We start from the raw sequence: 12,234 nt of genomic DNA, 5'->3' as shown, positions 1-12,234 counted from the left end.
CTTCACCTGAAGTACAATAAAATATAAAAAAATAAAAAAATAATAATAAATTGCTAACCCTTATTTCCACATAAAAAAAAAAAAATACTATGTTGTTTAGCCCTTGCTTAATCTTCAGCCTCATGTTCTTTTCAGACGCCCTATTACTACCCTTTGATCACTTCGCTAAGAGATACTTTAAGTTCTTCATAGCTTTTTGCATATGCTACATCCTTTCTGAATGCCTTGTCTTCATCATCACTCACATTTTTCCAACTGGTCCCTCAGGACTAAACTTAGGCACCTTGTCTTTCTAGGAGTCTTCTTTGCTTCCCCGTAGTCTAAAACTTACTGTAGTGCATTGATATTGCCAGCATACTCTAACAGTCTCTCCTCCTTAAATTATAAGCTTCTTAATGATAATGTATTTTTTTCATTTTGTATAGTCAATGACTGTCACATACTAGGCATTAAATAATATTTGTTGAATGATGGAATGAATAAATGAATTAACCAATCAATTAATTAAATCAGTTAACAGAGCTCTGGTGGCTCTTAAGAGTCTGGGCAAAGCTGAATCACATTCAGAAGATTAATTAGCAGAGGCATACAGGGACATAAATTCAGATAAGAATCAGAGACAGAAGCATAGGAAATTTATATAGGGGATGAAAAATAGGGAATTAAACTTAGGTCAAATGAGTTAAGAGTCTGGGAGATCAGCATGGCCCAGTGGTTCTCAAAGTATGATTCTCAAATCAGCAGCATCAGTTGTACCTGGAAACTTGTTAGAAATGCAAAGTCTTGGCCCCACCCGGACTTATTGCATCAGAAACTTCAAGACTAAGGTCTGGAAATCTGTGTTTTAACAAGCCCTCCAGATGGTTCTGATGCATGCTAAAGTTTGAGAAATACTGGCATAGGACTTTCACAAGCAGAATCAAACATATAAGAGATCGAGTTGTTGGCAAGAAGGGGACGAGTTAAGAATGACTAGATACAAAAAGTTAAGCTATAATCCTGATAGACTTGAACAGGCTTGGAGAGATAGAGCAATAAGTATAGGGAAACACAAATAAATAAGACTGCAATATCGAGCCAATATTTCCTAAGGTGGTAGGTCTCAATAGGCTTGGGGGAAGGATATGTGAATGCTAATACATCTTGAGCGTGATAAATGAGAAGGAAGTAAGAATTCACATACTGAAAAAAAAAAAGCTTCCCTGATGATTCAGATATGCCCTATTTCTTTTTCCTAGGTGAGATGCATTATCTTAGTATGGTCCTTATCCAAATCTCCTGATTTAGAGCCAGAACTGAGGTTCAAGCATAGGTTGGAAGTAACCAGTTGAGCTCATTTATATGGATGCCATGTTCTTAACTGACACACATTACTAAATAGATAACACGTGAATTAGACTGAAGACATTTCTGTTCCTGACACAAATGATGGCACTAAGGACAGGATATAAGCAAAATGAAGCGCAAGAAGTAAAACTTTAAAAACAAATACTCAGCTTACTCTTCATTTTCCATGGTAATGTGATTAGCATGGACTTCAGCCAAGTCTTTCAACTATGTTCCTCATTAACTATATACAAGAATTCTTAACAAGGAACACAGCTTCCATGTGTCTGTGTACTTGATGCCAAAGATTCATATAAGAATGAAAATCGAGTCAATTATCTGGGTGTTTCCCCAGATTTAAATATTGGGCATTGTATAAACAAAGCCACTGATCCTTTTCATTTTTTGTGTAGATGTTTTAGTAGCTACAGCAAGTACAGTGTTCCTTCTCCCCTCTGATAACTTGCCATTTTTCCGAACCTACTGATTAAATGTCTATTGAATCCCATTATATGATCATCAATGCCTAATCAGATTAGCAATGAAATACCCAAAGTTTGGCAGTAAGACAGAAGAGAAGAGAAACACGTTACTTCAGAACCAAGAAAATTCAGAAGCAAATATAAACGTATTGGCTATGTGGAATCAAACCTGAAACTTGATGTCAGCAAGTTTAAATCAGTTAAAAGGGGACTTGTTTTGAGAATTCCACTTCTGGTAATAGTAGACCAAACCTCCTTCTGAGAAGAGCTGGACAAAATATTTAAAAAAAGAAATCTATTTGAAGGCATCAAACAGCTAAAACATAGTGAAGAATTAAAGGGTTAAGATCTATATGGAATATACCCAGAGATGCAGGCCCAGTACTGGGCATCACTTTCCCCCATGAAAATCCTCCTATTCCATTCCTAAATAATCAACAGAAGTGCATGTGCACACCTACCAAGAGACATGTAAAGAACGTCCAGGGCAGCATGTTCTTACTCTGGAAACAGCCCAAATATCTATTAACAATAGAGTGTGAAAATAAATTATGTGTATACATAGAAAAAAAGCCTATAACCCAGAAACCCATTGCTGTCAAATTGATTTCTGACTGATAGCGACCCTATAGGATAGAGTGGAACTGCCCCATAGGGTTTCCAAGGAGCAACTGGTGGATTCTAACTGCTGACCTTTTGGTTAGCAGCCTGAGCTCTTAACCACTGTGCCACCAAAGCTCTATAAAATACTATAGAAAAATATAAATGGATGAATTCACAAAAATGTTTAGCAAAAGAAGCCAGACATAAAAAAATATATAAAGTTAAAAAAGCAAGATTAATCCATGGTATTATAAATCAGAAGCAGGGAAGGAATACTGATTAGAGACTTAACTTTAGATGTCATCTGCTAAGGTCTGAGACTCTAGTATCTCCCTAGAATAGGAGAAAAATGAGTTTTCTATATGGTCTAGACTAGAAGCAAGTTTTTCAGTGGGCTTTGGGACCGAAACTTCAGCTAATAATACCTGACCTTTCTTTGCTTTGTCATACTTTTTTGTACATAAATTTTCCTCAGGGACTTCTGAAAGAAGAGTGGTATAATCATCGCTAAAGCAGACCTATCTAAATAACATCTTAATACTGTTCTATTTCATCATTTCCAAGAGTCACATAATTACTGTTGGAGTTGATACAAGAAGTCAGGTCACTTGGTAATATCTGCACTTGGATAATTCCTTATGATGGAACAAAGTTTGGCTTTAACAAACAAAGAAACAAACCAGAAAAGAATGAGAATAGTCAGAGCATTCCAGTTTGAGTTTATCACTCAATGTTCAATAAATACAAACTTTGTATCATTTCTATGAATAACATTTAGGATGGCAGGAATAAGCAGTGATCTAAAATTGGATTCTTCCATCTTAAAGCAAAGAGCCTCCCTCTAGATGCAAAGCTTAGATGTAATGACAGACCCTTGGCTGCAGAATTTAATATTGAAAAATAAAATAAGGAGAGTTTTGAAATAATTGTGTAACAATTTTATTGTTTGAATTTACATGGCAAAGGCAGATCTGATCATATCTGACATCTTATTTCTTTTGTTATTTCCTTCTGTGTTAAGCTGTTATTATCTCTCTTAACCTCCTAATGGGAGAATTATATTTGAGCAATTGCCTCTCCAGCAACGTTTATGAAAATGAGTTTAGTGCTCTGAAAATACTTCTCTCTGTAGCTCATTAAATGCTCTTTTCTAACTTGTTCACATGGAGTTTGAATTATTTCGCTTTCCCATAACTGAACAGTAGAATTTATCAAACAATGGCGAGCTATTTATATATTTTCCTTTTTGTTACCAAATGCAGACAGGTACATGCCTTTTCACCGATAGTGTTATTAAAGATTCAATACCACTTGTTCATAACAAAAGGCTGAATTATATGGTTAAGTATTAAAAACCATAAATAAAAAGTTTTTAAAAAATCTTTCTTTCCACTGTGAACGGATTAAAAAAAATTTTTTTCTCTGGTTCATCACAAAGACATATTCAAAGTACCAAAATTTCTATGACATGGAAGATAAAATAATATGTTGCTGGATGTGTCATGCATGTATATGCATGTGAATTTGAATAAGTTATAGAATGCCTTATTTCTATATCGCTCTCAAAGCTATGGAGCTATATCTATGTAGAAGAAAAACCCCATAGAAGCTATTCTCACTTACTCAATCCCTTCGCCAGTACAGAATAGCTACTTAAAAACTGACTTTTAGTAGTAGGCTCATTGTCCCCTTTGAAGAGTAAGAAAGTGAATCTTGAATTTAAGACTTTAAAAATTTCCAATATCCTTGACATTCTATTCTAAGTGCTACCAAGGTCAGCTTTCTTTCAGATTGTATAAATGACAAAACTTTTCTGATGTTTCCTTTTCTTCTTTCCTTACAAGCCAAGAGAGTTGAAAAAGTTCAGCCCTCTGCCCCCAGAGACATCACTGCCATAATTTGACTTTCTTCCCATTCTCCTCTCCCTCACCAAAAAGCATTGTTGTTGTTACTGTTAGGTACCATCAAGTCATTTTCTACTCATAGCGACCCTATGTACGACAGAATGAAACAATGCCTGGTCCTGCGCCATTCTCACAGTCCTTGCTATGTTTGAGCCCACTGTTGCAGCCACTATGTCAATCCATCTTGTTGAAAGTCTTCCTCTTTGTCACTAACCCTCTACTTTACCAAGAATTACCAAAATCCATTGCCATCAAGTCAATTCTGACTCATAGTGACTCTATAGGACAGAGTAGAACTGCTCCATAGGGTTTCCAAGGAGCAGCTGGTGGATTTGAACTGCTGACCTTTTGGTGAGCAGCCTGAGCCCTTAACCACTGTGTGACCAGGGCTCCTTATCAAGCATTAGCGGACCCTTTTATCCTCCTTTTTCTAATTGGCTTCTCTTCTGCTAAATAGCTCTTGAGAAAAACTGCACAACAGTGGTCTGGGTTGTACAGGATTTTTCTCTAAATCTCTGTAATGCCTTATGCTGTCTCCAACTCTACTCACTCCATTGATGTTTGTGTCTGGGGTATGTGTGATAACTCAGAGTTTTCCCTCCAGACTCTCATATAGCTTCCTCTCTCAACTCAGACACTAGTGATAGTTTAGACAAACCCATTAAGCACCAAATTACCCTAGCTTATTTTAGTCAATGCTATTTTATTTTTTTGCCCTGAATGGCAAATTCCTTCTCCTTCAAGTTCCAGCTCAAGTGTAAGTGTTCCTGAAAACCCTTTCCCAATCTCTCTGAATTGGTTACATTTTTCAGTGTTCTTTTTGTAATTTACTCCTCCCACTAGAGTTAGTGCTTCTTGAGGACAGGAAGTACGTCTTAGTCAAATTTGAATCCACTAGAACAAAGCATAACTCACAGTAGATTCTAAATTAATCCTTGCTGGATATATGAATAAGTCAATTAATTGTAAGAGTGAGGCAAGGATACACCTCTTTCATGCAGTCTCTAGAGCAGTAATGTCCAACCCATGTTCATGATCCTCTGGGTAGCAGTGGAGTTATAGTATAAGGACTAGACAGTAGACACTCTCATTTTTCCTCTTCAACATATGTTTACACTTGTTTTTTCTTGGGGAGCTGCCCCCACCCACTTCTTGTTCATGAGATTGATGTTCATCAGGCTCTGACTCTATGTTGGACTCTAGGCATGGCTTATGAATCATCTGGCCAATCAGAACATCATGTTCTGTCTATAGTGACTGGATCAGGAATAATTACAAGGCCAAAGCTGGGGCTAATCAGAGCCAATGATATACAATTCCAGGACAATTGTTGGTAATGTGGAAATAGAAGACTTCTTTCCACTGCAACTGTGGCCACTAAATAGAGATTAAAAATAAAGTTAAAAAGAAAAAAGCCAACAAGAAAAAGAGCCTAGAGATGGAGAGAGGAAAGTTTTGATTATATCATTTGAACTCCTCTATCTAATCATGCCTAAACCACATCGACTCCTGGACTTTTCAGTCGTGTAAGAAAAACAAACATTTTCTGTTTTGCCTAAATCCATCTCGGTGGGTTTTCTACCATTTGCAACTTAAAAGGTCCATCTAATACAGTTTAAAAATCTAAATTTGCACCAAGCTTTGTCTACACTAGAGGATATTTATACTTATACATATGTATGTAAATACATCTCATATGTATACACCATTATTTTTCAAATATATGTCAGCTACACTGTAATGAATAAAATATAGAAAAATTATTTGCAAGTATTATTGAATTCATGTCAGCTAGGTTATGCATTCTCTCAGTCAATGAATTCTAAGCATACAATAGCAGTCCCTGAGGACTACCTTTTAATTCTAAAAGGGGTTGTTATACTGAAAATCTTTGTTACTACCGATTTAGAACATCTGGTGCAGTTCCTAAACTATATCTATACATAGTGAATATATATTGATTGATATCAACCATAAGAGGAAATTTCATTACCTTAAAAATAGTACTACTTCGAACCATATGATATTACTGATTTCCAACTGAAAAAGGCAATTGCATATAGTTCAACCTAATAGAAGCCCAATAAAATACTTGTTGAATGAATGAATGACTCAATCAATCAATCAATGTATTTTTACTGTTTTTATTCCATAGCTATACAATACTATTCCAAAAGAAGTGGAAACAGAAATTTTGTGAGCATTTGTTACTTGATTCACCTTGTTTTCTGTTTAAACAAATCTGTGTGTTTAGACATAGCCTCAGAGAGAGAAAATGCCTGCGAAAATAATATCTATTTCTAGATCATTTGTACTCTGCTGAAGAAATAGCCATTTCAGATGCTCGAACCCAAGTAACCCTCTCTCTGCCATCTAAAATAAGCTCACGTTATTTTCCTCTTCCATCTTGATGGATGTGCCAGCTCTGTGTTCTTTTTTTTTTTTTTTTTAATTATGTGGTGTGCTGATCCAATGAAATTCTTGTGAACAATTTATTTACTTAAGCTTTTCAAATCCTTTCTGAGTTCACCTGTTTTCCAGAAGCCTTTACCACCCTATCTGCATCCCCGCCTAACTCATTATTCCTTTCTCGCCCCACTGTTTTAATTATCTGAGATAACATCTAGGATGAAATTGAAGAAAATTTCCCTGTTATTCCAAGGAGAATAAAAGAAATATAAAACCAGAGCCAACCCCCTTCCACATACACCCCCACCCCTCCCCAGCATATTGTCCTCTGCTAATCATCATGATGACAGTTATGCTGATCATTTATTTGCCTCCTCCCTCAGGACTACATGTTCTGCGTCTTCACAGTGCCCAGTGTGTTTCTGGAACACAGGAAAGCAGCTATAAGATGTTTATGCTTAAGCAAAAAAATGTTCCTGAAACTCGAGATGCAAAATATAGTTTATTTTGTATTCCCGAAGACACTTATGCATTGCCTGAACCTTGATTATGCTTCCAGACATTCGCAAAATTAAAACTTCAAATTAAACATCTCATTAATGTAGCTCCTTTGCAATTCATCCATTTGTTTCAAAAATGATAAAGGGGGAAAATTATGCATTTCAGGAGGCACATGGTCACAACACCAACTCACATTTATTTAAATGTCTCAGCAAATAGAAACTGCAAAGCCTGTTGTGGGAAGAGTGTGGAATATGGGAAGTCAACCAAGTGAGTAAACATGAAATGGAGGATTATCCTTATTTGTGAAGAATTCATTCCAGCAAGAAATTGAATCAGGAGCTTCTGCATTTAAAAGCAGTGGAGCTACTGACTAAACCAGGAAACTGATGGAAAATGGTGTTTTAGATGAGAAGCACACTGGACTAAGGGCTATGAGACAGCATGGTCTAGTGGCCTGAGAACTGGACCAGGAGTCAGAGATCAGGAGCTTAATCCCAGTTCTGTTACTTGCCAGGTTTAAGTAATTTCTTGTAATTCAGCTGCCTCCTACTGTGCTCCTATCTCTACCAAGCCCTGAGCCAAGTGCAAAGGATTTGACTCATACAATTAGATCTTTCTATCCTGCGACATCAGTTTTTGCTCTGTATCAGATTACTCCATCAGCATGCACACATGCTCTAGTAGCTCCCATCTTTAAAAATCCTCCGACTCACAGCCTCCTCTAGTTACAGCCCAGTTGTTTAGTGTTCCACTACCTCAAAAGTTCTTGAAACAATTCTGTTTGTCATATCCATTTCCCCACCTTCCAGTGTCTCCCTAACCCACTTTAATTGGATTTAAGAGACAGAGTACAGTGAAGTGGCAAAGACTCAGATGCTAGAGTCAGCCAGCCTAGGTTCAAATCCCAGCTCCACAAGTTATGAAATGTCTCTGTGCCTCAGTTTATTCAGCAGTAGGATGAAACAAGAATTGCTTCTAATTCATACGGTTATTACAATTAAGTGCAGAGTATGTAAAGCACTTAGAAGGGCGTTGATACACAGTGAGCACTATGTAAGTGGCAGTGTTTATTATTATAGGTCTCCACTACTCTACAAGGACCCCTGGTGATGCAACAGTTAAGGGCTCTTCGGCTAACTGAAAGGTTGGTGGTTCAAACCCTCCTAGCAGCTCCATGGGAGATTACAGCCAAGAAAACCTTATGGGATAGTTCCACTCTGTCACATGGGGTCACTATGAGTTGAATATCCACTAGAGGGCACCTAACAACAACGACTATTTGACAGAAACTACTGCAGTCAAGAGGAGCCCTGGTGGTATAATGGTTAAGAGCTATGGCTGCTAACCAAAAGGTTGGTAGTTTGAATACACTGGCTGCTCCTTGGAAACCCTATGGGGCAGTTCTACTGTGTCCTATATGGTTGCTACGAGTTGGAATTGACAGCAATGGGTTTGGTTTTTGGTACTGTAGTCAAGTGACTCTTATCCTGGCATATCCAATGGTCACTATTTGGAGGTTACAGCCATTATCTTACTTAAATTCTCAGATTCATTCAACCCAGTTGCTAACCCCTTACTAATTGAGACACTCTCCTGTCTTGGCTCCCATGACACTACCTTCTCCTGGTTTTCCTTCTACCTCTTTGGCAGCCTTTCTCAGTCTCCTCTGATAACGCCTTCTCCTCTGTCTTAGGCCCTCTTCTCTTCCCTTTTGGTCCTCTCTCCATAGCTAATTTCACCCACTCCCATGACTTTAAAAAACTATCTATTTGCTCAAATTTTCAAATGTGTCAATTACTGATCTCTTCCTGAGCTCTAGACTTGCATTTCCAACCTCCTCCTCAAGTAAGGTGTCTCCCTAAATGTCTAATAAAACAAAACAAAACAAACTTGTTGCCAGTTGAGTCAATTCCAACTCATGGCAACCCCATGTGTTACAGAGTAGAACTACTCCATAGGGTTTTCTCAGCTGTAATCTTTACAGAAGTAGATCTCCAGGTCTTTCTCCCATGGAGCCACATTTCCATTAATAGTTCAGTGCAAACTGCACCACCCAGGAGCCCAAATGTCCAATAAAACAATGAACAACCCATTGCCATCAAGTCGATTCCGACTCATAGCGACCCTACAGAACAGAGTAGAACAGCCCCATGGAGTTTCCAAGGAGCAGCTGGTAGGTTTGAACTGCTGACCTTTTGGTTAGCAACAAAGCTCTTAATTGCTGTGCCACCAGGGCTCCAAATGTCTCATAAAACCAAAAAACTTGTTGCACACCTCAAATTTAACATGGCTACAAAAGTCTCCTTGGTTTTTGTTTTCCAAAAGCCATTTCTCAGCTAACATCTCAAAAAATGACATCTGCGTCTACCAAGTTCTCTTTCCCTCATCTCCTATTGAATCCATCAGCAGTTTAGTAGACTCTACCTGAAAAAAAATATATCAAATCTATTGAGTTCTTTCCATCTCCACTGCTACCATGCTAGTCCAATTCACTTTCATCTCTCAGCAGGAATACCACCACAGACTCCCAACTGCTCTTCTTGCTTTCACTCTTGCCCTGTGTTGATCTATTCTCCACAATAATTCAGAGCACTCTTTTTAAAGAATTAATCTATTAAAATAAAACCTCCATAAAGGCAGGATCTGTTTTTGTTACTGCAGTATTCCCAGGGCCTAAAAGAGAGCTTGCACGTAGTATATAATCAACAAATATTTGTTGAACGAAAAAATGAATAAATCAGATCATGTTTCTCTCCTGCTTGAACATCTCAGCCACTTAACTATCACAGTCAGAATAAAACTTCAACTAACTCCCAAATGGTCAATAAGGCTATACATGATCTGACTCTTCTCACCTCTCTGATTTCATTCTCTACCACTTCTTCATTTTATATATGTATATATATATACATATATATGTACATTTTCTCCTCCCATTCCTACCTTAAGGATTTTTGACTTAACTGACTTGCTATTTCTCTGGAAATCATTTCCCATCCAGGTCTTCACCAGTCTGGATCCTTTGTATTATTCAGATCTCAACTCATATATCACCTTCTGGTACCAACAATCAAAATCAGTCCCTCCAACCCAGTAACTTTCTACCCTATCAACAAATTTTATAGTGCTTATCATTACCTGAAATTACCTTGCTCATTTATCCGTTTATCATTGTTTCTTCGAAACCGGTCCCCCCCAATCTGTAAGTTTCACGACAGCAGGGACCTTTGCCATCTTGTTTAATACCGTATCCTCAGGACTGAGCCCAGTACCTGGTGCATACAAGGTGCAGAGTGAACACTGGTTGAACAAAAGAATGGCAATGTACAGTATTATCACTTCTAAAAACTGCACTTTGATGGAACTCAAGGAATACATCGCTTCCAAAGAGCTATCGAAATCAAGAAGATTTCTGAGTGAAACATTGACAGCACCCACTAATATACCTTTTATAATTAGAGAATATAAACCTTTTTACAGTCACACAATCAAAGCAGCATATCTCAAACTGCATTCCAGGGAACATTATTTCTTCTCGAATGTTAATAGGTGTGATGGTTAAGATTATGTGTCAACTTGGCTGCGCCATGATTCTCAGTGTTTAAATGTGATCACTCCCATGATTGAATATACTGTGAGTAGCTGTGATGGTTAAGATTGTTTGTCAACTTGGCTGGGCCGTGATTCTCCGTGTGTTAATGTAATCACTCCCATGATTGAATATACTGTGAGTAGCCAATCAGATGAAAGGGAGTCTCCTTGGGGGTGTGGCCCACATCTGTATATAAGCAGACGTTCTCACTTTTTGCTCTCTCTGGATCCTGCGGCTGCTTCATGTCATCTCATCTCCCGTTCTTGGGACTTGAGCTGTCAGCTTATCTGCCAAACCTGGGATTCATCGATCTGCACAGCCTGTGAGCAGGAGCCCTGATCTCTGACCTGCCAATCTTGGGCCTGCCAGCTTCTGCAGCTGTGTGACTTGGGAGAGGTGTCTACCGTGATCCACGAACTTGGGACATTCTAGCCTCTACAATCACGTGAGCTGTTTCCTTGATACAATCTCTCTCTCTCTCTCTCTCTCTATATATATATATTTATACACTTTACTGGTTTTGCTTCTCTAGAGAACCCAGCCTAAGACATTTGGTACTGGGAGTGGTTCTAGAGAAACAAAATTGTAAGGATGAGTTTTCTAAATTGGTTCTCAAGTCTAGTTGGTCATAAAGACATTGATGACTCTGCTTCTAGCAGTAAAGAGGTCACTGCTAGTCCATGGAGCGAAGTGGCAATACAAATACGCAAAATATCACCACTGGTAGATCAGGTATTAGTGAAAGGTGAGGCTCAGGGTGAACACATGTGATATCTTTCTACAGCTTTTCAGAATGAGAAGTATAAGGAAGCTAGTTGGTTTGTCCTACTTTCGCTAGACAAACTGACGAAGGAAAGAGACCCGCTCAGGGCTTCAGAGTCAAGGCTCAAGTGCTGCATACATGACCTCAAGGCTTCCACTTCTGCTTTGAAAGAAAGCCTTATTTCTTGTAGTAACAGAGCCGAAATTGCTGAAAACCAAACCCAGAGTCTTATTGTAAGAGTGGCTGCATTACAACGCCAGCTCAACTGTAAACCTCGAGAGGTGTCTGAAGTTAAAGTAAGGGCATTGATTGGGAAGAGATGGATCCTGAGACTTGGGATAGGGACATATGGGCAGATAATCAGGAAGCTGAGGACACTGAGCCTGTAAATTCTGTTGAATCACTCCTGCCAGCAGAAACAGTCCCATCTGAAGAGATTACTTCATGTTTGTCTGCTAAACCACCCTGCCCAGAAAAACCATTAGTCCCACCACTCCCATCTGAGGTATTAGCCCTAGCCCAGCTGCCTGTAAAGAGCACTTGTCTGAGTCATTGCCTGGAGCATCGCCTGAGGCAGATGCTTTACAAGATAATGCTGAATGTTCTCAAAACAATTACACACTACTGATTCTGGCTTCTAGACCTATAACT

At 38.5% G+C, this 12,234-nt stretch overlaps 1 protein-coding gene across 1 annotated transcript in view; it reads right to left on the bottom strand.

The window, feature by feature from the left end:
- Positions 1-12,234, bottom strand: part of TNNI3K (TNNI3 interacting kinase) — a 424,853-nt gene that overhangs the window by 152,704 nt on the left and 259,915 nt on the right. The gene's annotated exons all lie outside the window — the stretch shown is intronic.

The sequence above is a fragment of the Trichechus manatus genome, unplaced genomic scaffold (assembly GCF_000243295.1).
Source record: "Trichechus manatus latirostris isolate Lorelei unplaced genomic scaffold, TriManLat1.0 scaffold00003, whole genome shotgun sequence".
Lineage (NCBI taxonomy): Eukaryota > Metazoa > Chordata > Mammalia > Sirenia > Trichechidae > Trichechus > Trichechus manatus.
This window is presented reverse-complemented; position numbering and strand designations above follow the sequence as displayed.